The sequence below is a fragment of the Rana temporaria genome, chromosome 2, assembly GCF_905171775.1.
Source record: "Rana temporaria chromosome 2, aRanTem1.1, whole genome shotgun sequence".
Classification (NCBI taxonomy): domain Eukaryota; kingdom Metazoa; phylum Chordata; class Amphibia; order Anura; family Ranidae; genus Rana; species Rana temporaria.
In genome coordinates, this window is record NC_053490.1 from 210,196,775 (window position 1) to 210,205,145 (window position 8,371).

Sequence of the window (8,371 nt, forward strand, 5' to 3'; positions counted from 1 at the left end):
CGACGCAGTAAAGTTACGACGTTTACGTTAGGCTTTTCCCGGCGTAAAGTTGCCCCTGCTATATGAGGCGCAGCCAATGTTAAGTATAGCAGTCATTCCCGCGTCGAAATTTGAAAAAGTTACGTTGTTTGCGTAAGTCGTCCGTGAATGGGGCTGGACGTCATTTACGTTCACGTCGAAACCAATGACGTCCTTGCGGCGTACTTTGGAGCAATGCACACTGGGAAATTCCACGGACGGCGCACTTACGCCGGCCGATTTACGCTACGCCGCCGCAACTTACGGAGCAAGTGCTTTGAGAATACAGCACTTGGCCGTGTAAGTTGCAGAGGCGTAACGTAAATCAGATACATTACGCCCGCACAATTTTACGCGGCTCTACGTGAATCCGAGCCATTGTGTCTCAAACTCCTAAGTTTTGATGAAAGATTGTGGAAACAACCACTTTGATACATGTCATACAAAGGCCAAAAGAGTTCTGTAGAGTCCTCATATGAGAAGCAACCAGTGGCTAAGATAATGCAGGTTGTTTTTTAGCAAGGGAATTGAATATCACATCAGATATTACCAGTGGCGGCTGGTGCTCAATAAAATGAAAAATTCACAAAAATACTGGGAAAAAAAACATAAATTTCAGCCTCACTGTGCCCATAAAATGCAGCCACTGTGCCCCATTAAATGCAGCTGCTGTGCCCATCAAATGCAGCCACTGTGCCCCATCAAATGCAGCCACTGTGCACATCAAATGCAGCCACTGTGCCCCATCAAATGCAGCCACTGTGCCCCATCAAATGCAGCCACTGTGCCCATCAAATGCAGCCACTGTGCCCATCAAATGCAGCCACTGTGCCCCATCAAATGCAGCCACTGTGCCCCATCAAATGCAGCAACTGTGCCCATCAAATGCAGCCACTGTGCCCCATCAAATGCAGCCACTGTGCACATCAAATGCAGCCACTGTGCCCCATCAAATGCAGCCACTGTGCCCCATCAAATGCAGCCACTGTGCCCATCAAATGCAGCCACTGTGCCCATCAAATGCAGCCACTGTGCACATCAAATGCAGCCATTGTGCCCCATCAAATGCAGCCATTGTGCCCCATCAAATGCAACCACTGTGCTCATCAAATGCAGCCACTGTGCCCATCAAATGCAGCCACTGTGTCCCATCAAATGCAGCCACTGTGCCCATCAAATGCTCCCACCCACTCGCTGGCTGACTGCCAGGCACTTACTCCATCTTGGTAGGGGGTCAAGTAGTGGGTGACGACGGCAAGCTGTGGGATGGTGGGATGAGCAGCGGGTGATGACGGCAAGCTGTGGAATGGTGGGATGAGCAGCGGGTGATGACGGCAAGCTGTTGGATGGTGGGATGAGCAACGGGTGATGGCGGCGAGCTGTGGGATGGGATGAGCAGCGGGTCAGGCGACAGCTCCTGTGTTCTCCATTTGTCTCTTCTTCCTTTCTGCTAGGCATCCAATCGGAGTGCCTGTGCCTTCAGCCAATCAGGTGATGGGTATTAGACCCGCACCTCCCGATTGGCTAAGAGGTGGTTCAGTGTTAGAAAAGCAAATATTCATTCGCTTTTCTAACACACCCGGGTGGACTCAGAGGGCAATGCTCTGCGCTCCACTTTTTTTGAAGCCTATTAGTGCATATGGCTCTAATTAGGGGCTTCAAAAAAACACTCCGCTGCCGTAATTCAGGCCCCTGGCGTCCAAAAAGGGTCCGGACGCCAGAATAGGGGGTGGCTACAGCGGCCATTGATAGAGTCATGCTATGCTTGAATCTATCCATTCTACATATAGGGGGTGATGTGACAGAGGGGGCAGCGCCCAGGCGCCCCCAATGGATGCACCGCCACTGGATATTACTGCAAGCAAAAAACTGGTGTTAAGAACATTGTAGGCCTTTGCTCACTGCTGGGGTAAACGGTGTCCTGAAACACTAGAAACAAGGCAAACAAAGCATCTGTGAAAACGCTGGTAAAGCTCCGCTAAGACCCCTTTCACACTGGGGCGTTTTTCAGGCACTTTGGCGTTAAAAAAAGCGCCTCAATGGGAAGGGGCTCTTTAGGAGAGATGTATTTAATGCTACTTAAGCGCTGCAAAGAAGCTGCTTGCAGGATTTATTTGACGCCCTTCAAGCGCAGCGTCTTAGGCCTTGTACTCACGAGCAGACATGTCCGATGAAACCGGTCCGCGGACCGTTTTCATCGGACATGTCTGCCCGGGGACTTCTGTTCGATGGCTGTACACACCATCGAACAGAACTCCGTGCGTAAACAATACGCGGGGCGTGTCCGCGGTGTCGCCGCATCAATGACGCGGTGTCGCCGCGACAATGACGCGGCGACGTGGGCGGGCCTGCCTTTTAAATGCTTCCACGCATGCGTCGAAGTCATTCGACGCATGCGAGGGATGGCGGGCGGCCGGACATGTACGGTAGGTCTGTACAGACGACCGTACATGTCGGGGGGACAGGTTTCCAGCGGACTGTTTTAAAGCAAGTCCAGGAAACAGTTGTCCGCTGGAAACCTGTCCGATCCGCCCGAAAATGGTCCGCTCGTGCCTACACACGGCCAAACATGTCTGCTGAAACTGGTCCGCGGACCAGTTTCAGCAGACATGTTTGGTCGTGAGTACGGGGCCTTAGTGTGAAAGCACTCGGCTTTCACATTGGGATTGCAGATGAGGCTTCTTTCAGGCACTTTATAAGCGCTTTTTTTTAACTCCTTAGGCTTAGACCCCTTTCACACTGGGGCGTTTTTAAGGCGCTTTAGTTTGAAAGCACTAGGGTTTGCACATTGGGATTGCAGATGCAGCTTCTTTCAAGCGCTTTTTTTTAACGCTATAGTGCTTGAAAAACGCCGCAGTGTGAAAGAGGTCTTAGTGCAGACCCTCGTAGTTTAGACACCCCCTTAGCGCAGACCCCCATTAGTATAGAATCCCCCCTTAGTGCAGACCCCCACCGTATAGACACCCCCCTTAGTGCAGACCTCCATCAATATAAAATCATCCCCTTAGTACAGACTCCCCTTCAGTATAGAATCCCCCCTTGGTGCAGACTCCCCATCAGTATAGAATCCCACCTTAGTGCAGACCCCCCCATCAGTATAGAATTCTTTCCCCTTACTGCAGACCCCTCCCCATCTGTATAGACACCCCTCCCTTAGTGGAGACCCCCCATCAGTATAGAATCCTCCTTAGTGCAGAGCCTCCATCAGTATAGAATCCCCCTTAGTGCAGACCCCCGCAGTATAGACACCCCCCTTAGTGCAGACCCCCCATCAGTATAGACACCCCCTTAGTGCAGACCCCCGCAGTTTAGGCACCCCCCCTTAGTGCAGACCCCCATCAGTATAGAATCCCCCCTTAGTGCAGACCCCCGCAGTATAGACCCCCCCCCCTTAGTGCAGACTCCCCCATGAGTATAGTCCCCCCTTAGTGCAGACCCCCGCAGTATAGACACCCCCCTTAGTGCGGACCCCCATCAGTATAGACACCCCACCTTAGTGCAGACCCCCATCAGTATAGACACCCCCCTTGGTGGAACTGTCATGGTTCTATACGTGTATATAGGAATACAAAGAGGACCGGTCATGGCTTTATACATGTATAGCTTGCAATCCAATGTTTTACTGTATATACAGAACTTACAAATTTCCTTTACAAAAACTAAAATGGGATTTAAGTCAAAAGACTAAACTACGACCAAAATTTAAATGGCATATTAGTCAAAAGACTATGACTAAAACTAAATCGAAATTTGATGTCAAAATTAACACTGTTGCACAATTCAGGTCAGTGACAAGACCTGCAGTGGTAGCTCTTCTAAAACTTGTGCCTATCTACCCCATATTGGCCAACTGAAGCATTTGCAGTTTACAGAGCAGAGGAGGGACTGGCCAGAGAGGGATTACTTTGATGCAGTTGGCCAGCTTAAACATGTATTGCATAGCATGTGATCTAAAAATCCCTGTTTTTGTGCAACGTTTGATAGAAAGGTGGCAAAGCAATGTGCAGGTGGTTCAGAATTTGGAAACCAAGGAGCCAGAGTATAGAGGAAGAATACAGAGACACACACTGCAAGATGCTTGAAGTCCAGTGTGGAGTTTCCAGCCTGTGTTGATTTGGGGAGCCACGTCATCTGCTGGTGTTGGTCCACTGTGCTTCATTGAGGCCTCGTACACACGACAGAGTTTCTCGGCAGAATTCACCGAGAAACTCGGTCAAAACCCGGATTCTGCCGAGAAACTCTGTCGTCTGTACACTTTTGGCTCGATGGAGCCGCCGAGGAGCTCGTCGAGAAAATAGAGAACATGTTCTCTATTTTCTCGTTGTTCTATGGGAGAAGGCGGCCCGCCGAGCTCCTCGGCGGCTTCATCCCAGAACTCGACGAGGAACTCGACGTGCTTGGCACGTCGAGTTCCTCGGCCGTGTGTACGGGGCCTAAGTCCAGGGTCACCGCAGCCGTCTACCAGGAGATTTTGGAGCACTTCATGCTTCCTTCCGCAGACAAGCTCTATGGGGATGCTGACTTCATTTTCCAGCTGGACTTGGCACCTGCCCACACTGCCAAAAGCACCAAAACCTGGTTCAATGACCGTGGGATTACTGTGCTTGATTGGCCAGCAAACTCGCCTGACCTGATCCCCATTGAGAATCTATGGGACATTGCCAAGAGAAAGATGAGAGACATGAGACCGAACAATGCAGAAGAGCTGAAGGCCGCTATTGAAGCATCCTGGTCTTCCATAACACCTCAGCAATGCCACAGGCTGATCGCTTCCATGCCATGCCGCATTGAGGCAGTAATTGCTGCAAAAGTGGCCCCAAACTGAGTACATATGCATGCTTATACTTTTTAGAGGTCCGATCAGTGGCGGCTGGTGCTCAAAATTTTTGGGGGGGCGCAAACGAAAAAAATTAAAAAACAATTGCAGCCTCACTGTGCCCATCAAATGCAGCCACTGTGCCCGTCAAATGCAGTCACTAGGCCCATTAAATGCAGCCACTGTGTCATCAATTGTCACCGCTGTGCCATGCCATCAAACGCAGTCACTGTGCCATGCCATCAAACGCAGCCACTGTGCCATCAATTGTCAACACTGTGCCATGCCATCAAACACAGCCACTGTGCCACCAATTGTCACCACTGTGCCATGCCATTAAACGCAGCCACTGTGCCATGCCATCAAACACAGCCACTGTGCCCATAAATTGTCGCCCTCCTTCACTTACCTCATCCTTCCATTTTGCTTTTAAATGTCCTTATTTCATCTGAGAAATCCTCACTTCCTGTTCTTCTGTCTGTAACTCCACACAGTAATGGAAGGCTTTCTTCCTGGTGTGGAGTGTCGTGCTTGCCCCCTCCCAGGAGAGTCAGGACACCCACTAACACACAGCTCCTTTCTCTATCTGCAATGTAGCGAGCGACCTGACTCTCCTGTAGTCCAAGGGAGGGGGAAAGCACGACACTCCACACCAGGGAGAAAGCCTCGCATTGCTGTGTGGAGTTACAGACAGAAGAACAGGAAGTGAGGATTTCTCAGAAGAAATAAGGACATTTAAAAGCAAAATGGAAGGATGAGGTAAGTGAAGGAGGACTGCACTAAGGTAAAGGAAGCTATTTAGGAAAAAAAAAGTTATACCTTTACAACCCCTTTAAGGCTTACCTGTAGCTAGCCTGGATATCTCCTAAACCTGCATGGTTTAGGAGATATCCCCCTGTGTCTGCATGTGCCAAAGTAATGGCACATGCTCACTAAAGCAATGGCACGTCGTGGCGCTGCTTCAGTTAGCTGTGCCGTTAACGACGGCTCCCGTGCGCATGCCGCACGTCATCACAGCTCCGGCCAATCACAGCGCCGGATCCGCGATACCCGGAAGCAAGCTCCGGGAGAGATGTCCACGGCCGGAGGGGGTCGAGGACCGCTGCGAGGGCTTCGATCTAAGGTAAGTAATACATAATGAGCTAGTATGCTATGCATACTAGCTCATTATGCCTTTGTCTTGGAGGTTTTTATTTATTTAAAAAAAAAATTAAGGGTTTAAAACCACTTTAAGGACCTTAGATTGTAAGCTCCTTGAGGGTAGGGACTGATGTGAATGTATAATGTATATGTAAAGCGATGCGTAAATTGACAGTGCTATATACCGGTAAGTACCTGAAATAATAAATAAGACGCTTACGTTTTTTTATCCAACTTTATTATTGTTATAAATAAAATATGTGAACTTTTTAAAATAATATCTTAGGGTCCACATATTTTATTGGTAACAATAATAAAGTTGGATAAAACTCGGGTATAGTCGGGCAGGCTCGGCTCCTCTCGCGGTCACGTCGTGTGCGTCCTGTACGTCGTTTACGCGAGAGGAGCCTAGCCCGCCTGACTATACACGAGTGTACTCTGCTCGGTATATGTCGGCGCAGTGGTTCGAACAGAGCGCAGGAAGCGGGAATCGAGCGGGGATGGCCGCAGAAGGACGTCGGACCGTACGAGGCCACCGATGGACGCACTGGACGCGATGGACGACGGGCAAGACACCGACGAGGGGCATCCAAACCAAGTATTTTTTTTTTTTTTGCAGGAATCTTCCTTCAAATTCGGGGGTGCGCGCTATACGCCGGGGCGTGTTATAGCCCGATAAATACGGTTACCATCATCCCTATAATAATGTGAACAGAAATAAAAAGAATGCATCATAGGGATGATGGTAACCTATAAATAGTTATTGAACACCTCTTTCCCTCAAGAAACTCTTGTGGCCATAGGGGCAGTAAAATAGGCAGTTGAGCTGTGATTTTAGCCACGACTGCCCAACTTTGGCCTCTTTTACATATGGGGTGCCCTCTGAAGAGCAGTCCACATCGTCATCCGGCAGCCGCCGATTCTTTCTCTGGGTCCCCGATGGCACGGAAGAGCCCGGAGAAACACCAGATGGCGGCGGGTCCCCTTCTGTCGCCTGTAAGAACGATCAAGCGATGGAACTGCTGCAATGTTTGTTCTTATCGTGCACAGAATTGCCGGCAGAAAATAATGATATCTGAATGATGCCTGTAGCTGCAAGCATCATTCAAATATCCCCCCTGAAAGTCAAGGACGTCATATGATGTACTGTGGGCGGGAAGTGGTTAAAGATGTCCTAATAGCTATTCTCCATAGATTATGTCTGTAATCTTCATCCCCCTGTCAGCTTCCTACTACCCCCATCCCATTCTCTTCATCCACACCTGCCAGCTCCCTAACACCCCACCTCTGTCCTCTTCATCCTGTCAGATTTCTACCACCCCACCCCTGTCATCTTCATCCCCTTGTCAGCGTCTTACCACCCCACCCATGTCATCTTCATCCCCCCTGTCAGCTTGCTTCCTACCACCCCACCCCCTTAAATTTACTGGTGCACGTCACATATGATGAATGCAGGGACAATTTTATTTCTTCCAGTAATGACTGGACATTTATCCTTCCAGTGAAACCACTAATGCAGGGAGTTTTTTTTCTTTCAGTGACACCACAGATACCCAAGTACCTGCTCACCCATAGTGCAGTGACCTGTGTTTTTTTTTTTTTTTTTTTTTACTTACAGTGGAATGTTTTTACCTATTATTTTTTGTGTAATTGCGCACAGTTTATATGTTTTTGTGCGTGTTTGCAAAATAGAAGTGGGCAGTCGGGATGAAGTCCAGTCCTGTGCACCTGGCATCATTTCCCCATCTCTGTGCACCTGGCTCTATCCTACCCTCCACCAGGCTGCATCTCCTCCTCTCATCTGTGCACCTGGCTCCATCCTCCTCTCCATCTGGCTACATCTCCCCCTCTACCCTGTGCAACTGGCTCCATCCTCCCCTTTGCCTGGCTGAAGCTCCCTCTCCTCTGTGTACCTGGCTCCACCTTCTGCTCCAAAGGATAAAAAAATAACTTAATTTCCCATCCATAAAAATGCAGCATGACACACACACACGATACACAATAGTCAGAAAATGTGTTTCATACTCCTGTGCACAATCACAGGACACGTTTGCAGCGTATTGTGTGTGTCATGCTGCATTTTTCATGGATGTGAAAATAAAGAAGTTGCTTTTATCCTAGAAAGTGTCGCCATTCCTTTCTATGCATTCATCTGGCTGTGGACCAGGCTGGCACCCGGGTTTATACAGAAGCCAGGAATCCTTGCAGGCTTCCTTGGAGAGGGGTCACCCAGTACAGTTGCATCCATCCTCCTCTCTTTCTTTCTTTGTACCTGCCTCTGTCCTCCCCTCTCTCCTCCTGGCTGCAAATCAAGTAATTTTCTAGCAAAAAAAAAAAAGTTAACATATAAACCCCAAATCTCAAAACGAGGCTCGGGGCTTAAGTGGGTAATGAAGG